A 20,604-nucleotide genomic window follows, 5' to 3' on the forward strand; every position below is an offset into this window, starting at 1 on the left:
CACACATAGCACTTTCAAGGTATAGGGAGACTCCTACCAGTGCTGACTGTGTACCTTAATAGGTTACACAGCCTGTATACAGCCTCTTACCCTTCTGCAACCCCCTGGTACCATTAGAGAGAGCTGGAGTTGACATGGAGGGACTTGCTTTCACTGACAGCGCCTCTGCAGGCACGAAAATGGTGCTGAATGCTGCTAGGTCTGCTCTGAGGAGAAGCTTCGCCCCCTTAATGGCGCTTCCCGCTCTTCAGAAGATTATACTCACCTGAGGTATTGTGCTGGCAGTGATCCTATGACCATGACAGGCTTGGAGGTCAGTGTAGGGTTTAGGTGCTGGTTCAGGGCGCCCCTCACAGCGCAGCACTATGTACCTCTGAGCCCAGAGTGCAATTAGTACTACGCTCCATACCCTGTTGCCGCTATCTTCACACCAGCTCCCCACTTGCCAGGGGGGCTGGTGACTCACTCGCCACTGATCTTCTGGCTCTGTAAGGGGGTGGCGGCATGCTGCGGGAGTGAGCGGTCGCCTAGGGTGGCTAACGATCATCACCTTGAGGAGCTCAGTGTCCTGTCAGCGGAGATAGTGGCTCAGACCCCGCAGGGCGGACACTACCCTTAGTCCCACGAAGCAGGGAGGCTGTTACCAGCAGCCTCCCTTTTAAAAAATAAACTCTACTATAAACTTTACTAGAGAAACTCTGGAGAGCTCCCCTAGCTGTGACTGGCTCCTCTGGGCACATTTTCTAAACCGAGTCTGGTAGGAGGGGCATAGAGGGAGCAGACAGCCCACACTCTCAAACTCCTAATGTGCCAGTGGCTCCTAATGGACCTGTCTATACCCCATGGTACGAATGTGGACCCCAGCATCCTCTAGGACATAAGAAAAAAAAGAGTATAAACAAAATACAGTACAGTTACTATATTATTGTACAGTACTTTGCAGTTGTACAGTGCTACAGGAAGTAGAGTACAGGAGGCAGAGAGACATTCTTAATAGGATCAGGGGATGTACTGTACCTGTATTTGACATACTGTCGGGATCCCAGCATTCAGAATGCCGAGGACAGAATCAAAGATTGAATGCATGGATAGGGGGGGTAGTGGAGGCGGGTTAGGATGCTTAAATTACCTCACCCTGTTGTGAGTTCTGCAGTCTGATGAAGCAAACTGCAAAGCGTGCGTCAGGCTAGCTGCGCACTTTAGATAGTCACTGGATAATGCATATATGATAACGAATTAAGGAGAATTATATGTATCAAATTAGGGGGTGTCCTATCCCATGAATGTCGCAGGGATCACATACAATATATATGAAACAGCAGAACCAAATACTGACAGCTTATCCCAATGTTCGTTATGAAATTGTATTGTGTGCTGTGAACTCCATGAATTAAAATTAGTGCCCACAAGGCTTTACATCATTATTTTGTAATCACATCCATATTTATATTTGCATTTTTGTGTTATTAAATTCCTTGCTCACTGAACATAACTACAGGGAATATGATAGCCTATCTCAATATTCATGATGGAATAATACCGTGTGCTGTGAACTCTGTAAATTAGAGTCAATACTCACAGAACTTCCTAACAAACCATAATCACGCCCATTATTATACATCATATGTGTAATTTTGTATTTATCAAAAATTACTGTTTGTAGGATTTAATATATACAAGAACATGTGTGTGAGACAATTAATTTTCACAATGATCCTGTTGTGTCATTGGACCTGAATATAGCACGTGATATATGATCACATAGATTGTGAAACTTTATTAAAAGTGGATAATTAGAGTGTGCAAAATACACCAAGGAATAAAGATAATATTAGTGCAAGGCACAATTACAACTATATATACACACTTATGGTATACCAGAACACAGAAGGGAACACCGCGTGATCCATACATGATTTAATAATCTTTTATACAGATATCAGTGGAGTGAGCTCTCATTATATCATGTTGTAACATAGAGGGACAGAATCATCCCTATACGGACGTTGTGCACATACTGATATATAAGGATTCTGTGGGAGATATCTTGATATATATTAATATCTTGATAATAAACGAGCTAATGTCAGCAATCGCTGCAGCTCTGGATGAGCCGCAACAGTGTAACAGTGAGGCTGGGACAACATTGCCTATCATTCGTTACATTAGAAAGGAACAACATTACTAGGAATCTAATCCTCAAACTGACATCTGCTGTTTCTCCCCTAGTGGATACATTGTATCCATGTGTTCTAGTGTTTCTCTTCCAGTGGATACAATACAATCTATGTGTTTAGACGTGTACTAATGTGCAACTAAGACTAAGCAGTATGGTAATAGCTATGACACCAATTTTGAGATACAGTGGGATATGAGAATATAATACATATCCTGAAAGATTGACACTCACACATAACTTGTTTGATCAATTTATTGAGAGTATTAATAAAGAGCACAACACACATTAAGTGATATATAGTGGGCAAAGCTATTATATAAAACGTTATTTGTAATCCTGTTTTTTTCAAACGATCTGATACTGAAAGTCCTGGGAAGGATAAGAAAATCAATACGTTTGTGATTGTTTTGATTTTTATGGGTTCCATTAATGGTTAGAAGAATAACAGTGTGACTATGGGGTATAGACAACGGATGACCATGTAGGAACTTTATACTTATGGTATAGGAATAAAAGAACACTCTTGATTATTCTTAAACCTTAATATACAATAATATAATGACATGAGCTAATCCAGTGACGTCTAGTGCGCAGAATTCCTATTTTAATCACAATTTCTTTTCTATTTACGCTTATTCTACTTTCCTTTTAATATTCGCTGGTTTTACAATATATTGTAATAAAAGTTATATTTTAACATATATTTATGCACCACCATAGGGCATTGTGAATCTCTCTCTTTATTCTCCTATTGCATATTCACCTTGCCTGTGGTAGCACCCTCCAAATACTGTACTTTTAAGTAATACTAATACGGTTAGATAACATAGAAAATGGGGGTCATCTATTTGACCTGTGCGACTAGTACCCATACAGCAATTTGTCTGTCTGTTTTTACCCAGTTTTGTTATATTACTGTTGTTCTAATTGTAAAGCGCAACGGAATATGCTGCGCTATATAAGAAACTGCTAATAATAATAAATAATAAATGTACAATACAGTACAGTAGAGTACTGTAGATAACAATACTTACTAGGCTAGCCTGAAGGCTCCCCCATCTCCTCCTCCTCTGCCTCTGTATCAATAACGAGGCAGTCTGTGTGTAAAATCAGAATCAGAATCAGCTTTATTGGCCAGGTGTACTCACGTACACTAGGAATTCTTTGTGGTACAATGCATCGCCAAGCAGCAACATGGAGGAAAAAAACGTAGCATACATTACAAACATTACACATATGAGTTCATACTGCACATATGCAACTGTACAGTAGACATATTATACATTTAAGACTAAAAACTAAGGCTGCTTGGCAGAGCAGCACCGAGGCAGCCATCCGCGGCGCCAACTAGAACTCACACAATGCACATAATACAGAAGATTTAAGCATTACATCAAAAGATAAACCACACAGACAAAGACACAGAAAGAATGATTGGTGCATGATTGGTGTAGGCATTTTGAGTAATAACCTCCAGGGGTTGTGTATTCCACCATCACAAGGCACCAGGTGCGGCAGCCATCTTAGGCGCACTGCGTAGGATTACCCACGGTGGAATAGTCCACCCCTAGAAGAGAACACAAAATGGGGAGATTGCAGAGTCCTTAAGTTCAGAGTAGGGTTCCAATAAAAACATCAGGTCCACGCATTTTTCATCCCATCCACAAGCGCACCAGATAAGGTAGCCATGTTGGGCGCACTACACGGTTACACAGTGGGAGATGAGCCATACAGGGGCCAAATGCATGTATGGGAGAACTGACACGTGTGTAGGCGTATGCTATACCCTGCATGGAAAGATCCAAATGAAGCACACTTCGCCCACGGAGGACCCATCCGAGGCAGCCATGTGGGGCGCACTGCATAGGTTACTGCTGGCAGGGTGTGCAACCAATGGAGGTACACATTACGGGATTAGCACACAGTGGGGTGGAAGTACAGTGTAAGAAGAAAGAGAAGAGAAAGACACATTTGCAGGAAAAAACTGTACTAACATTATTTTGTGAAAAAGATAAATGTCCTGGTCTCATGAGAGCAGTGCGGGTGGGTGTGAGAATGTGGGGTGCACACTAATGTCCAATGGAACTGACCCAGCAAAGTCTGGTCCTGATGCGCACGTCCCTCAGTTCCCTGCTGAGCTTGAGGGGTAGTCCCGGGGGCAGTCATGATGTTCTTGGACACAGAAGTAGTAGGCATTGGTCCTGGTGTTCTCATGGCAGAGGTGAGGAGAGGCCACATAATGTTCCAGATTTCTTTCTTGATGCTGTTTAATGTTTGTTTAACTGTTTTTTTAACTGTTCATTTTCAAGACGCTTAGAGAAGGAACGCTTTGAGTATTGGAACGCACAGCTGACATGCACAGCTGTGCATGGTTGAAGTTACAGATATACTATGGGAAATTGACCCAACTACAGCTGAGGCAAATGTTCCACTAATCAAAGGTGTTACATTACACAGTGATTGACTAAACAAACACCAGCCCAGTGAGCCTTAATTAAATATGCGGCACTGACCAAGCTTTGAAACGCAGGTATTTTACATTACAAACAAAAGCAAAAATCACAAAACTGTCTAACAAATGATTTGAACATACATTTGGAATATGGATGTTTTGCATAGGTGCAGATAGCAATAGCCAGATTACATGGGGAGATATGAACATACCTGAGGATGAGAAGAAAAAGGAAGATGGTTAAGTTCAGTCCAATGCAGGAACTGTTTTTTTAACTGTTCATTTTCAAGACGCTTAGAGAAGGAACGCTTTGAGTATTGGAACGCACAGCTGACATGCACAGCTGTGCATGGTTGAAGTTACAGATATACTATGGGAAATTGACCCAACTACAGCTGAGGCAAATGTTCCACTAATCAAAGGTGTTACATTACACAGTGATTGACTAAACAAACACCAGCCCAGTGAGCCTTAATTAAATATGCGGCACTGACCAAGCTTTGAAACGCAGGTATTTTACATTACAAACAAAAGCAAAAATCACAAAACTGTCTAACAAATGATTTGAACATACATTTGGAATATGGATGTTTTGCATAGGTGCAGATAGCAATAGCCAGATTACATGGGGAGATATGAACATACATTTGGAATATGGATGTTTTGCATAGGTGCAGATAGCAATAGCCAGATTACATGGGGAGATATGAACATACATTTGGAATATGGATGTTTTGCATAGGTGCAGATAGCAATAGCCAGATTACATGGGGAGATATGAACATACCTGAGGATGAGAAGAAAAAGGAAGATGGTTAAGTTCAGTCCAATGCAGGAACTGTTTTTTTAACTGTTCATTTTCAAGACGCTTAGAGAAGGAACGCTTTGAGTATTGGAACGCACAGCTGACATGCACAGCTGTGCATGGTTGAAGTTACAGATATACTATGGGAAATTGACCCAACTACAGCTGAGGCAAATGTTCCACTAATCAAAGGTGTTACATTACACAGTGATTGACTAAACAAACACCAGCCCAGTGAGCCTTAATTAAATATGCGGCACTGACCAAGCTTTGAAACGCAGGTATTTTACATTACAAACAAAAGCAAAAATCACAAAACTGTCTAACAAATGATTTGAACATACATTTGGAATATGGATGTTTTGCATAGGTGCAGATAGCAATAGCCAGATTACATGGGGAGATATGAACATACATTTGGAATATGGATGTTTTGCATAGGTGCAGATAGCAATAGCCAGATTACATGGGGAGATATGAACATACATTTGGAATATGGATGTTTTGCATAGGTGCAGATAGCAATAGCCAGATTACATGGGGAGATATGAACATACCTGAGGATGAGAAGAAAAAGGAAGATGGTTAAGTTCAGTCCAATGCAGGAACTGTTTTTTTAACTGTTCATTTTCAAGACGCTTAGAGAAGGAACGCTTTGAGTATTGGAACGCACAGCTGACATGCACAGCTGTGCATGGTTGAAGTTACAGATATACTATGGGAAATTGACCCAACTACAGCTGAGGCAAATGTTCCACTAATCAAAGGTGTTACATTACACAGTGATTGACTAAACAAACACCAGCCCAGTGAGCCTTAATTAAATATGCGGCACTGACCAAGCTTTGAAACGCAGGTATTTTACATTACAAACAAAAGCAAAAATCACAAAACTGTCTAACAAATGATTTGAACATACATTTGGAATATGGATGTTTTGCATAGGTGCAGATAGCAATAGCCAGATTACATGGGGAGATATGAACATACATTTGGAATATGGATGTTTTGCATAGGTGCAGATAGCAATAGCCAGATTACATGGGGAGATATGAACATACATTTGGAATATGGATGTTTTGCATAGGTGCAGATAGCAATAGCCAGATTACATGGGGAGATATGAACATACCTGAGGATGAGAAGAAAAAGGAAGATGGTTAAGTTCAGTCCAATGCAGGAACTGTTTTTTTAACTGTTCATTTTCAAGACGCTTAGAGAAGGAACGCTTTGAGTATTGGAACGCACAGCTGACATGCACAGCTGTGCATGGTTGAAGTTACAGATATATTGCAAAACTAGGTGATTAATCGCGCCCTACGGCCGTTCTTCACACCGTCGTAAGGGGCTACGCCTCCTTAACCCTTCTACACCCTTGTGGCATGCCATATTTTTATTATATGGAGCATTACATCCAATCATAATTGTGTGAGTGGTGAGTGGTTAAATATTGCACGGACAAAGGGCGTGCAATGGTTAAGGGGAGGAAGCCCCTTGCAACGGCATGACCTGCACATGCAGGGCCTGGTGAATCACCTAGTAGGTGCTTTGGTTGGGGGAGTAGGGGGTGCGGGGAAAAGGCGGATGGGATCCTGGGGTGCCGCGGGAGGGGCTGGTGCGTTGGTGTCACAGGTGGGGAAGGGTGCGTGGGTGCCGCGGGTGGTGCTCCGGAGCCACTGTGGGTGTGGGAGGAGCAGTTGTGGGGTTACCCCGGGTGGGGGAGGGGCGGATGCGGTGGTGCGGCAGGAGGTACGGGGCCGCTGCGGGTGGTGGAGGGGGTCCAGAGCTACCGCTGGTGCTGGAGGGGGTGTGTGGGGGTGCCACAGATGGGGCCTGGAGGTACTGTGAGTCGGGGAGGGGCGGGTAATGCTTATCCTGCTTCTCCTCCTGTCAGCAGCTAAGCTGCTTTCCTCCCTTTGGCAGTGGCTCTCCCGGAGACTCGCACAGCAGCCAGTCACTATTGTTAGCGCCGGTGTCCCAAGGTGCCGCATTACAGGGAAGAAGATGTACGCAATAAACTACAGCTCCCAGCAGCCCTAAGGGCCGGAATGCTTCGGCGCTAAGGGCTGATGGGAGCTGTAGTTTATTTAGTGCGTCTACTTCCCTGTAGTGCGGCGCGTTGCGACACTGGCGCTAACAATAGTGACTGGCTGGCAGTACTGACTGACTCGCTGAATCAATGTAAAAGGTGGCGGAGCTAGACGCGACCGTGTTGCAATAGGAGGATGAGCTGCTACAGCTTCAGTCAGCCAGACCATTAGATAAGTGTCTGGAAAGAGAGTGAATTTGTGTCTGTGTATACTGTATATATGTGTGACTGTGTATGTGTGTAATGTATGTACAGTATGTGTGTGTTTGTATATATATATATATATATATATATATATATGGGCCTGTTGTGTGTGACTACGGCATAATGTGTGTAAGCGTCACTGGTACAGGGGGTGTAACGTGTGTAAGCGTCACTGGTACAGGGGGGCGTTACATGTCTAAGCGTCACTGGTACAGTGGGCGTTACGTGTGTAAGCGTCACTGCTACAGGGGCGTTACGTGTCTAAGGGGCACTGGTACAGTGGGAGTTACGTGTGTAAGCAGCACTGCTACAGGGAGCGTTACGTGTGTAAGCGGCACTGCTACAGGGGGTGTTACGTGTGTAACTATCACTGGTACAGTGGGCGTTACGAGTCTAAGCGGCACTGGTACAGTGGGCGTTACGTGTCTAAGCGGCACTGCTACAGGGGGCGTTACGTGTGTAAGCGGCACTGCTACAGGGGGTGTTACGTGTGTAAGCAGCAATGCTACATGGGGCATTACGTGTGTAAGCAGCACTGATACAGGGGGCGTTACGTGTGTAAGCAGCAATGCTACAGGGGGCATTACATGTGTAAGCATCACTGCTACAGGGGGCATTACGTTTGTAAATGTCACTGGCACAGGGCTCATTACATGTGTAAGCGGCACTGGTACAGGGGGCGTTACGTGTGTAAGCATCACTGGTACAGGGGGGCATTACGTGTGTAAGCGTTACTGGTACGGGGGGGGTTACGTGTCTAAGCGGCACTTGTACAGATGACGTTACATGTCTAAGCGTCACTGCGACAGCGGGAATTACGTTTGTCAGCGTCACTGGTACAGGGGGGCATTATGTGTGTAAGCGTCACTGGTACAGGGTGCGTTACGTGTATAAGCGGCACTGCTACAGGGGGCGTTACGTGTGTAAGCATCACTGCTACAGGGGGCGTTATGTGTATAAGCATCACTGGTACAGGGGGGGCATTACGTGTGTAAGCGTCAATGGTACAGGGGGGCGTTATGTGTGTAAGTGGCACTGGTACAGGGAGCGGTACATGCGTAAGCTTCACCGGTACAGGAGGCATTACGTGTGTAAGCGTCACTGCCACAGGGGGTCTTACTTGTGTAAGCATCACTGGTACAGGGGGGCATGACATGTGTATTCATCACTGGTTCAGGGGGCGTTACATGTGTAAGCGTTTCTGGTACAGGGAGCGTTACGTGTGTAAGCGTCACCGGTACAGGAGGCGTTACATGTGTAAGTGTCACTGCTACAGGGGGTGTTACTTGTGTAAGCGTCATTGGTAAAGGGGGGCATTACATGTGTAAGCGTCACTGGCTCAGGGGGCGTTGAATGTGTAAGCGTCTCTTGTACAGGGGGCATTACATGTGTAAGTATCTCTACTACAGGGGGTACTATGTGCGCTGTGCCTTTGTGAAGTATGCGAGGATGCAAATTTATAGTTTGTAGGGGGGCGCCGAAGACCGTAGCACCGTCCCTGACTGCACACCCACTGCACTGCACAGCACTGTCATCTTTTACATTGATTCAGCGTCCAGACATTACCCTCCGCGATATCACCCACTCTAGCAATTACATTAGCCATCTCAGGGCTTCCAGGCCGGCAGCCCAGGTGCTGTGCTGCAGAGTCAGGGCCACTGGGGATCTGGGCACGGCTGTGGCGGGGAAGCACTTCCACGACTTCATGCACAGAGGAGGCTCCGGGGCTCAGAGAGTATGCGGCGCAGGGAGGGCTATGAAAGCCTTCCACTGCGCCGCTTTCATACACATCTATGCCTGTGGCTGCAGCAGCTTTTGTTCCACCTGTGCCACGGCTAGGGAGTGGGGATTGTTGATGGCAGAGGGGGCAGGCGGACTGGCAGCAGGATATAGGATGCTGCAGTGAAAGGATGTTTTTTCCCCCGTGTCTACAGCATATAGACTTGCTGCTGATGCAGTGCATACCCTCCAGGTGGACCTTTTTGGCAGGTACAGTAGCTTTTTGTTATGGTCTGTACCGTTTTTTGAGTCTCCAAGTTTCCATTGAAAGTATATGAAAAGGGGCATGGCCACGCCACCATACCCGTGACCACGCTCCCTTTTCGAATGTGTATCAATGTTTATATGTAAATTGTTGGAGGGTATGTTGCTGCATATGCAGTGAGACTATTTTGGGGTGTGGTCCTGGAGCTGGAGCTCCATCAGTCCCATTGCTAATCCTGCTCTGTGAAAACACAGCAGCTAAAGGCAGAGGCTCCCATTGGAAGTAACCTCTGTGGGAGGGCATTTCTCGCCTAATCAGATGTGGACTGGTTGTGATAGACCTGCTTCTAACCCAATGAGAGCTCCTAGCCACGCCCAGCGTTAGAGGTCCAGGCACAGAGTCTCAGGGCTATTATATAGGAGATTAAAAAATGACAGTAATACTGTAGGAAACTAGTGTGTCTGTAACAAAAATAATAATTACCATTCCCGGAGCTGTCCAGTTCTGGCTCCTGGGTGGATGGGGCATGTGGTACTGTGGAAAAATAACACTGTAACATAAGCTATTGTACAAAACAATGAAATACAGTACTGTAAATAATGGATGAAAATAAATCATAAAATATCATAAGAGATGCCGGCATTCGAGATGCTGGTGCTCAGTATCCTGAAATGTGAAAATCCCCACAGGGGTTTGTTAAGTATACAACCCCCCTCCCCCCTAACCAAAAACCTAACCTCTGGCAAGCTAAACCTCCCACTTGGTGCTTAACCCTAAGTCCCCCCTGGTGTTGCCTAAACCTAACCACCCATGCCCACAGCCTAACCCTAACCCTACTGGCTCCCTCAGTATCGCTCAGTATCTCGACGATGGCATCCCAAATGCAAAAATCCCAAATGCAAACACCCTAACAATGGTTTGTTAAGTACTGTATAGTACCCAGTGCTAAAAGTAGGGTGGTACGGAGTACCATTAAGAAATTTGGTGGTGGTACGCAGTACCATCAGCCCTCCACTGGTGCATAATTTATAAGGTGCATTTTTGAGTGTGGTACATAAAATGGTGTCAGTGGTGTCGAAGTCAAAAATATTATACCCACATCCACCACGTGCAAACACCACACAGAGTGGCCTCCGTGCGTGTGCTTGTTCTGCCATGCGTGCGCATACCCACACACTGTGTACATAGGATCGCGAAGCCCTGCGTATTAGCGCGTGGTATGAGTAAATAAGGTAGCATACGCATAGAAAACCCACAAAGACATATCTGATATTTTATCCACATAGTGCATAACTTACACATAGGGGTATATTTACTAAAATTTGTATTTATGTAGATTTGGTGGGAGATGAATCACGATTGGCATTGAATGTGTGAATTTGCAACTTTTTGAAATTTTTACGCTTCATTTACTATGTTGTCGTATTTTGATTATTTTCATTTTTCGATGTTGATGTTATTCGTGTTTTTCAAAGGTAGAATGCGGGCGATTTTGTGTTTTTGCGGCCGTGTTTTTTTTTTTTTTTTTTAAATTCGTCATTTGATTTTTGCGGCAGTATTTTTCCATTCCCGGACGCGTTTTTTTTCTGACTTTCGTTTTTGTCACTCGTCCGTGATTGGTTGGTTTGTTGATGGAGGAGTGTCTGTGCTCATTACTATAAAACCGCCCCAAACTGACCGAACCTCGTGGGTTTAGCTAGTGGAGAGGTGAGAGGGAGTGGTGTTTTGTGTTGGAGAGTTGTTTGGAGTTTTTGGAGGATTTGAGGTGTTTTTTAGCGATTGCTGAGTGCTGTACTGTGTGTATAAGTAGTCTTGTCCTACTTGTTGTGTAGTTATTTAAAAGTTTGTTTAGTTTTTTGTCTTTGTATTTTTTTTTCTGTCTATTGTCATTGTGTGTGTGTGTGTGTGTGTGTGTGTGTGTGTGTGTGTGTGTGTGTTTGATTTGTGGTGTGTAGTGGTAGTGGAGGAGTGTGTTTTGTGTTTTTTTTAGCAGTGTTATTTGTTGTTTGTCCAGAATATGTCCCAGTCAGAGGTGAGTGAGGTGGCAGAGGTGAGTGAGGTGGAGGAGGTGAGTGAGGTGGAGGAGGTGAGTGAGAGGGAGGAGGTGAGTGAGGTGGAGGAGGTTAGTGAGGGGGAGGAGGTTGGTGCTGCGGCCTCGAGTGAGAGTGACAGTGATGGTGCCGTGGCTCCACAGCCACGCACCACTACAAAGACTGGGCGCAATGTGAAGTTCAGCTATGCAGAGAATGTTGCATTGGTGCGGGAGCTGATGACCCATCATCGTCAGCTATTTGGGCCTGATGCTGCCAAGGTTCCTTCACGCAGGAAGAGTGTTCTGTGGGGGAAGGTAGTAGCGGCAGTTAATAGTGAGGGCGTGGGTGAGGAGGACCGAGGACACGTGTCGTAAGCGATTCTACGACATCAAGCTCCGTGTCAAGGCTAAAATGGCCAAGGAGGCAAAGTCAGCCAGACAAACAGGGGGTGGCCATCCCTTCAGAGCGTCGTATCGGGAGTGGGAGGAGCCTGTGCGGCCCCTTATTCCGCCAGAAGTGGTTGGTGCGACTAATGTCCAGGATTCGGATCGTCCAAGGCAGGATGGTGAGTTTGTTGTACAAGATTTATATTGTTTTAACATATGTGCTTTGTCCTTAGTTGCCTGAAATTTATTCTTGCTAATTGTGATTGTAAGTTGGTTCATTGTTCTAATGTGTTGGTGATGAAGTTTTGTACAGAAATAGTTATGTTTTTGTCCTTTGTATTGTGAACTTAGCAGTTGTCCTGTCCCTTTTGCTGCATCATTTGTTTTTTACGTTTCTTTTGTTTTGCATTTTTGGGGGGAACTTTAAATGAAGTGTGACTCATGTGTTTTCCTGAATGTGTAGTCCATTTAGTTGAATGTATTTATGGTTATAGTATGTTTTTCTGGGTAGGCCTTTGTGTGCATGATGTGATTAGTGCCGCTGATTCTTTTTTTCTTTTTGTTTTTTTTTTAAATATATTTGGTTGTTGTGAGTTATTTTTTGTCACAAAACAATTTTTAATTACAGACTAATATTCTTGTTGTGTTAAACATCCACGGTTGGTTTTGTAGTTGCATAATATTGTTAATTCTGCACCTTACTGTATGGATTGGTTGGTCTAATTGGTTCAGAATTAAAGTATACACACCCAGCGAAGTCAGCCAGAAAAGCATAACCAAAGTTTTGGTTAATTCTCATAATGTTCTTCATATGTCCACATCACAATAAGGTTTTTGATTAAATATATAATCACAATATAATGATCATAAGGACAAACTTCATATTTCTACAGTACGAAAGAGAGCCAGCACAGCCAGGACACAAACCACACTGCCAAGAGATGCGGATGCTGGCGATGCAGGAAAGAATGTTGTGTATACACATATTCTGCAAACACATAGAAAGACAGAATTATAATGTTTATTTTATCCCATAGGAACTTCATCATCGCACCACACTCCACACAGACGACCTTCACATGGGGTCTGCCAGTCTCCAGAAGATGGTTAGCAAAAAATGGCATCTTGAGGCGGTAACTACACCCGCATCCTCTCCACCACAACGGCGCATCTCCACTGTGTTGGCTCTGCCACAAGAAGCCATTTTGGCCAGACCACAAAGCGAGGAACCACAATCCCCTCAGCTGTCTGGTGAGTAAGCATAAAAAAAAATGCATTTTACACAGTGTTTTTGCACACCAAAAAAACATGACCAAAAACACACACTCATCCTTGTACTAATCCACACCAGCAAACACATGGGGGTAACGTTACTAAGATGGAAGTTCTATTTAAGATGTGATGTTGACCATAGCAACCAATCATATTATACGTTACATTAATACAGCACCTTCTCGATTATAATCCCTGCAATGTGATTGGTTGCTATGGACAACATCCCATCTTACATATAACTTCCATTTTAGTAATTTGACCCCATGGTAAGCATTATTTCATGGTTCACATCTCAACTTAACTATATGCGCAAAATAGGTGTGCCCACTCCTGCCAACCATGGGGAAAATTTTGTACGGTGGGAGATTTTTAGAACTGGTGATGTTGCCCATAGCAACCAATCAGATTATATCTATTATTTGCTTGAAGCAGCGAGATAAATGGTAAGTAGAATCAGATTGGTTGCCATGGACAACATCACCAGTTCTAAAAATCTACCACCTTAGTAAATTTACCGCCATATTTTTTAATATATGTATTTTCACTATATTTGAAAAAGTTTCCTGGCCAAGACTGACAGCCTTTAACAATGTATGAGTGTATTGTTCAACATATTTAATGTACTGGATTGTGTTTGTTTGCCAAAAGGAAGCTTCAAACATAATATGTCAATGGTGTAATTTTTATTTGTTATAGTTCTACGTGTTAGCACATTAAGTAAGGCTCATAGTCCAAAATTTTCCTTAAAAATTGTTGTAATGAGTGGGGTACCTAAGAAGCCACATGTTTCTAAAATAATGTACAATAATATTTTAAGTTTAGCCCACACTCTATTTATAATTTACAAAATGCAAATTAATAAGTAATGCATGTTGACATAAAGCTGAAACCAACCAGAAGCCCAACAGTAACTAAATCGTGGCTGTCTTCAACCCCATACAGATCCAGACATCATGCCCCAGGATACCCAGTAGGAAACTGACTTGCAGCAAACATTCACATTTCACCTGCAAACGATTGATAATCACCAGCCAACCACGCCGGCTGACATAACTCAACTACCCCAAACAACCCCCTCCCACCAATTGAGCCCAACACCACCCCAGCCACAAATGGAACCAGAGTTTTGGTCCAGTTGGGCCACACAACAGGCACAACACTATGCCTGTCTCAACACACACAGCCAATATCTTGCCAGTCTGCCCCATCATCTACCTAGACTCAGTAGAAACTCAGGCAGATTGATTGAGCAACTTGGCAGAGTGGCCAATACCATGGAGCAGATGAGAGCAGACAACAGCCAACTGATAGCAAGTTTTCAGCGAATAATGGATGAACAACACCGCCATCAACAAGCCCTCATTCAAATCATTCAGAACAATCAATTAATCACAGAAAGCCTGTCCAGAATCATCTCCAACAACACAGCCGCAACCACACAACTCACAGCAAGCCTCAACAACCTGAGCCAAAACATAAATGTGTTGGCATCCCAGCATCAAAGCTCAGGGACAACCACACCTAGCCAGACCCCAGTTACCTCCCCAGTTAGACGATCCAGCAGAACATGGCCCAATGTGCCAGCACAATCCTCTGCACCCAGCAAAAAAAAAACTAGGAAATGAGCAAGCCTGCATTAAAATATACAGTATTTTCCAAGATATTTAAAGATTATAGAATTGTGACAAACTAAATTCAAGTGTTTAAGGTAATAAATTACTCAAACGCTATATGTGTAATGTTTAATTTGTTATTGACTGACAGTGTAAGATGAAAATGTTATTGACTAACTGTAAACAACATGCCTAATATCAAACAATAACGCATCACAAACAGAATTCATAACTACATATATTTTAGGATTGGGGTTAGCTAATATTGATTATGAAAAATTAAGACTTACTGGTAAAATGACGCTGAATCAGTTCTTGCATTACCTGCCTCCCTACATCTGTACTCACACTGTCGCCAGATGTTTCTATCTCCTCTACTTGCTGCCTGTTTTCTTCATCACCAACATCATACTCCTCCTCCTCAACATGTGGCAGATGTTGACACAAACACATGTTATGAAGAAAACAGCAGCAGAACACAATCCTAGTCACCTTTGAGGGACTATACAACAAAAGTCCTGCAGACTTATCCAGTCACCGAAGCCTAGATTTCAGCACACCAAAACATATTTCTATCACATTCCGTGTGGACTTATGTGCATTATTGTAATTGTGTTCAGCAGGGGAATCAGGTTGGGACAATGGAGTAAGAACCCAAGAGAAGCAGCCATATCCCCCATAACCTGAAAGACAGATATTGCCAACATTAGGACATGTGGTTTAGGCAAAAAATAGCTAACATAATAACGATGTTGAGGTTAACACACATACACACAAAAAAATTTCTAACATACCCAGCAGCCATCCATCAGGCATTTGTCTGGCCTCACATTTCTCAAAGAGGGATGACTGACTGAGGATGAAGGAGTCACGGCAGCCGCCAGGGTAACCTGCAACAACACTCATAATTTTTAGATTTCCAACACAAACCACAAGGACATTAGTGGAGTGGGCCAGATGTCTATTGGTATAAATGTATTGCCTGCCCCTAGGTGGTCTCAGCTCAACGTGTGTGCAATCTATGGCTCCCAGCACATTGGGCATGCCAGCAAGCTCATAGAAAGATACCCTGACTGCATGCCACTGCGACTCCTGGGTAGGGAAGCAGATAGAGGCATCTATGTGTGGATACAAAGCATCCAAAACCTGCGTGGACATTACAAAATATAAGGTGAGTGTCATGACCTGTAAAAAATACAAAACTGTGTTATATTACATAACAGAAGCACAACTTAGACATAGAGGAGTATGTATGTGTTAACTCACCTGATTGAAATATTTAGAAAAGGTGGGCTGTGAGATACCAATTACATCACCAGTCACAGCCTGAAAGCTGCCAGTAGCCATAAAGTGCAACACAGCCAGGAATTTGTGCAGGCCTGAGACAGAGCGAGAGCGTGCTGTCTCAGGGTCTAGGTCCAGTTTGACAAGGTCATACAAATGGAAAATGATGTTTGTATTTAGCTGGAACATCTGTATGACCTGGTCATCGGCCAAAGCGTTTAAGTTTAAACGCCCACTAAAAAAATGAGGCCTGCACAGCCTCCGCGGAACCTGGACAACCTGCTGACCATGTTCAGTTTCCTGGCCCTAGTTTATTGTAGCCTGATGGAGCACTCTCAGGTATCCCACAGTAAACAAGAAATCAGTACTACACACGGCAGCAACCATTTCAGAGTAAGAGATGTGAAAAATGTGCTTGGGTCCCATTTAAAGAACAAAAAATGCAGGTGTGATTAATGTCGAATTTGAAACACATGTAAACACGCTTCTCAAAAGCAGGTCTATTTTTTCACGCCTTTTTTTACGAATCGCTTTTTCTCACGGCCGCTAATGCACTTTCACAGTAGAGAAATTAGCGAAATGCATATTAAATTACCGAGTTGTATACCTAAACAGCTGCGTTTGACCGATGGTGTATTCATTCGTATTTTTTGTCTTTGACTTCCAAAAAAATACGAATGTCCTCATCACTGCCGTGATTTGAGCTCAGTAAATTCCAGAGATGACACTTTGAAGAAAAAACACCAAATCGGTCAAAATCGGGAGCTTAGTAAATATACCCCATATCTAGAAGTTCCAACACTGGTCAAGCAAAAAAGCTCCCACCAGATCTGGAGGGTAACCCGCACCGAGATATGTAAGTTATAATATGAATCACAAAGTTGGGGTGCCTTTCATTATATCTAATTTAACCCTATTTTAGGGATTCACACACATATATATATATATATATATATATATATGAGAAAAGATTTGAAGGCTCACAAAGGTGCTACCAACTGGTTTATACAAGGATATAAAATCAAATCCCCATAGGAAGGGGAAAAGGGAAAGAAACCAGATCAAATTTAAGGTGCACTCATCCAGCTGATAAATTTTTATATGATTGTTATTGTGAAACATGTATATCCACAGCAGCAATATCAAATAAAGGCTTAAATGTCCAATGACCTAAATCAATGTAGAGGTTTTTTTATGTTATATATTTATATGGCATTAAATGTCCTTTATTAAGAATAGAGCGAAATATTAAAATTCATAGAAAAAGAAAAAAGTTAAGGGTGACAGAAATTAAACAAAATGTGAATAAAGATTTAAAAACAAAGCTAATGTGTTTTTCCCTTCATATGTTTTCTTGTATTTATTTCAATTGTGCACTCACATACATATATTTATGCAGCACTGTATCAGTGCTATGTTCATATGAGACCTGCAATTTTCTTATTAACTGGAGCCCAAATATTGTGACAGAGGACCATATGTTGTCCTCCCTTTGAGGCACAAATTGTTACATCAAATTGTAACCATGTTCTAGAAATATGCAACAATAAATCTCCACTCCTGCCCTTAAGGCTGTAAATATGGTAAATTGATTCTGATGTTATGAATTAAGGAGTGAGACAATGTTGCTAAGTATGTAACTCATGCCTGAACTCCTAGACTGTCATACAATGCCGAAATGCTGGTATAATATTATGTAAATAGCCTAGGTGTTAAAGAGAACTAATGGGGGCGTGCCTTGGTAAGAAGTCTCACTGCCCTGTGTTCAAAACTGTCTGTTTTATAGATCTCAGCAACCTCTGATACCCACTACTGCTATTAATAATGCATAAATAAATGTGCAGAGAAGATGGGTTTAGTATTTCCCATATGGTGTTCACAGTGATAGGTTGTTCTGTTACACTGTATTGGATTATATCCATGTGATAACTCGCAGCAGTGATTAATATCCACTGGCCATGCTCATGATATATTATTCCTAATACATAGAGATATTTAACAAGTGTACAGGGAACATATACACCCCAAATTTCTGCACTGCATATATGAGTTGGTATTATATATAATTTTAGCAGTGGTTGTCTCTTGTACTACACAGTGTTAAATTGTGTCCATGCAGGACATATTGATAGCACTTCACTGTTGCTAGTCGTGTTTAAATGAGTTACAGTTTGTATAAGTACCAGAGGATCGTGCCCCTGTTTATAGATTGACAGCAGTGTGTATATAATTACACTGAATGTCCGCTGAACACAGAGACAGTATTACATATGAGACATTTTAAAGAGAGATTACTTCATTTTATCCCATATCTGGCACAAACGCCACGTTGTCTCTTTGGTTTAATATTAATTAAATATATCCCGCAGCATATGGATGAAGTAACAGTAGATATAATATGCGTTCAAAGATTCCTCTGTGACACAAGCATGTTTGGCTCCTAATCACACACTATAGGTCTCGAATGTATGTCATATACTATTAGCACATTTGAGTCTTATTATTAATGCGGGAACACATTGCTTAAGCCTATGCACATTTCACTCCTATTGAGCTTCCTCAGGGCACTATAGTAAACGGCGCCCGCCGGAATTGATAGTTTTATAGGGGAGGAAAGGCAGTGATAGGGCGTGTAAAAGCTGGCCAACTAATGCCCACCCAGTTAGATCCTTTAAAAAAAAATGACCGTTGATCATTCATTTATCCCTGTCCCGCTGGATCAGGCGCTAGTGAATGCCGTCAGCTGAGTCACACAGCCGCGGCATTAGTTCTACAGCTGAGAGTGAATGCTTGGAGTTTAATAATTAATTATTAATGTCAACTCCTGTGTCCTCATGTTAGAATTGATTGCTGATCCGTAATAGAGCACAATATCAATTATACACGGATCTATACCTAATCTGATCGTTCGTGATTGCTATAGTCTACTCTACCGTGTTACTTAATTATATATGTAATGCACTGAAAAATAAAAATACATTTAATATATACTAGAAGTAAAAGAAATTATATATATATATATATATATATATATATATATATCATCAGTGATATATATGTGTGATTGAATGAATAAGATTTATCAAGTGCAATGCATCACATCAGCATGATAGAGTGTCCTAACTTAAGAACAAATATGAATTGTTTGACCAAGGTGAACTAAAAAATAAAAAAATTATATTAACGTGCATGTGGGTACAAGTGCAAAAAAACAACAACATTTTTTGTTACATCCAATAAGAAATATATAAAATAATATAAATCGTGAACACGAAATGGTGAAAGAGAAAATCAAAACCCACTGGTTATAACCACATATGTATGCATAAATTTGTTAAGTGATTGTTGAAGTGAAGCGTGTCTATAGTGATACGGAGTATGAGGTGTGAGAGAAAATGCATGTCCCCAGACTATATAATGCAATATAATCAGTCTGAACTTTATTTATAAATTGTGTGAGAAATAGTGATGGTAATATGTGATATACACCTCTGACAGTGAGAGAGAGAAGAAATGAAGAAAAAAAAAATGAAATAAAAATAAATAAATAAATATATTAATTATGATTTTTTTCCCCTTTGCATGAGTATTTAATGTCTAGACATTGTATTTTTCCGAATAACTGAATCTCTGACACTATATTATACATCTTAATAGTGGATATTTATATAAATAAATATTCATAATAAGTATTGTGAGTATAAGTGTAGGTATAATTAATCTAATGATAAATTTGATATGTATAGTAGTATCTTATTGTTATAGTTCTTCCAATAAAATTCTTATATGATAGGTAAATATTATATGGGTAATTATTCATTGTAAGTATAGTCAATATCACAATGAATATGATTAGTTTAGTAGTGGGTATGGTAAGTATAATAGTGCATGCATTGTTGTTATAATGCTTCAAAAAAAAAACCTCTTACATAATGGAAGGGTCCAGATAACAATACTGGCTTATTCACCTATCATGCCCCATATGCTGTACATTGCCATCCTACACTCCCCACATGAAATGCAACCCCATGTTCCATATTACGGAACCGGGGAAAGGACCAAATGATCTCGTGAACCACAGGTAAATATTGATTTTGAATATAGTAAGTGGGATACCCCAATCATCTATGGTAAGTAACCTAATTAATGTTATTGATAAACAACATTTAATGGATAGAGGGAACCCTTGGACCAGGGATATATCCTTCTAGTAATTGGCATAACTTAGTGTCCAATTGTTTGAATATAGGATTAGTAACCATATACATCCTGGTCCAATATATATTCTGATATTGATAGT

The 20,604-nt window shown here is 41.9% G+C and overlaps 1 long non-coding RNA gene across 1 annotated transcript in view; it reads right to left on the reverse strand.

Moving 5' to 3' along the window:
* Nucleotides 1–6,480: 6,480 nt before the first annotated feature.
* LOC134947594 (uncharacterized) overlaps nt 6,481–20,604 on the reverse strand; it is a 69,921-nt gene continuing 55,797 nt past the window's right edge. Inside the window, exons 3-4 of the long non-coding RNA XR_010182642.1 lie at nt 10,197–10,247; nt 6,481–6,568 (exon numbers count right to left, since the gene is read on the reverse strand). This is a non-coding gene — a long non-coding RNA (uncharacterized LOC134947594). The remainder of the gene's footprint in view (nt 6,569–10,196; nt 10,248–20,604) is intronic.

This window comes from Pseudophryne corroboree, chromosome 8 (assembly GCF_028390025.1).
Source record: "Pseudophryne corroboree isolate aPseCor3 chromosome 8, aPseCor3.hap2, whole genome shotgun sequence".
In the NCBI taxonomy this organism is placed as follows: domain Eukaryota; kingdom Metazoa; phylum Chordata; class Amphibia; order Anura; family Myobatrachidae; genus Pseudophryne; species Pseudophryne corroboree.